Source organism: Aptenodytes forsteri, unplaced genomic scaffold (assembly GCF_000699145.1).
Source record: "Aptenodytes forsteri isolate BGI_AS27 unplaced genomic scaffold, ASM69914v1 Scaffold534, whole genome shotgun sequence".
NCBI classification, from domain to species: domain Eukaryota; kingdom Metazoa; phylum Chordata; class Aves; order Sphenisciformes; family Spheniscidae; genus Aptenodytes; species Aptenodytes forsteri.
This window is the reverse complement of record NW_008795712.1, coordinates 422511-423998: the sequence shown is the minus strand read 5'-3', so window position 1 is coordinate 423998 and position 1488 is coordinate 422511.

Sequence of the window (1488 nt, the reverse complement as noted above, 5' to 3'; positions counted from 1 at the left end):
CGGGGCTCCGCTGTTTACCCAAGCGCCGGGGCCGGGCGAGCGGGGGGAGACGCCGGGCGCAGCGGCTGGCAGCGCTCATGCGATTTCGTGTTGCTTACTAAGCTTTATTGGCCTGAAAGGCGCTTTTTTGTTGTTGTTTTTGGCGTTTGAAGTTTCGTCCATCGGGGCTTCTCGCCTCTGCGGAGCTGGGGCTCCCCCCGCACCCTGGCACCCTCCTGCCCAAGGGACAGGGCTCCCCGTCACCCCGCTGGCGTTTGAAGTTTCGTCCATCGGGGCTTCTCGCCTCTGCGGAGCTGGGGCTCCCCCCGCACCCTGGCACCCTCCTGCCCAAGGGACAGGGCTCCCCGTCACCCCGCTGTCCTTATCCCCCTGCCGACGCACAGACACCTCGGAGGGTCCCAGCTCCGCAACCGGAGCCTCTCGGTTTGCATTTAACGGGCCCCACCGCTAATTTCTCTTAATTTCGAGGGGACATTACAACGAACCCGACTCGAGTCCCCCACGCAGCTCTCCGGCACAACCGTACACAAACCTCGAAGGTTTTTCTTCGGCCGGAGCAGCTTCACCGGTCTCACCGAGTCTGTTGAGCAATAAGGGAGAATTAAATTAACACCAGCGATGCTCCTTTCGGGGTTTATTTCCGTTTCTGGCACTGAATTTCCCCCCTCAAAGCCTCGGCTTCTGGGTTCCCCGTGACAAAAACTCCCACTTTAGCTGCTTGTCTCTTTATAGTCGATATACAAACGCAGCAGCCAACATGCCGCCTTCGGGTTTTACTCGGGACCCCCCAAATACCGATTCGTACCCCCCAAGATAAAAAGCACGATACCCCTTCCCTCTGTCGGAAGGGCCACTCGCTACCAGCCCATTTGGGCCATCACCGTTAAAACCTCAGTAAAGGTGAGACGATTTGTTTTAATGTGTGTCAGCTAGCAGAGACAAACGCTAGGCCTATTGCCAGCTTAAAAAAAATGTGTATTTTTACCACCAACTAATACACACAACGCAGCAGGGCTTTTACTATGGCTGTCCAAGGTAAATTGTTGGGACGGGAAGGGGTTATCATCCATTCCTTGTAGAAAAAATGAAACCTGCCTTGTCTGTATGAGGACTCTAGTATTTCTTAGCAACATATATAGCGTTTTTTGTCCAGTAAAAACAAGGTACCTTCTCCAAAGCACCCAAACAGGAGCCAAAACCTTCTACTTCCAGCAATGCTCCTAAATTTCCTCCCAAGCTCCTCCGACTTGGATTTCTAAGTCACCTCAATACCTGTTAAGATGAAAAGCCAGTTATTACATATGCAGATGAGGGCAGGTGCCTATGAAAGCCCTTGCCTGGCAATCTCACGCACGTTAGGAGGCAGCTTGCTCTGCAGAGACGTGCTGCTGCAACACGCAAGCGGAGGCATTGCAAAGCAGCCGGCGCAGGGGGCCGGCAGGGCACCGCACACCCCACCAGCGTTGGTGGAGGCCTCCCTCGGCAGCC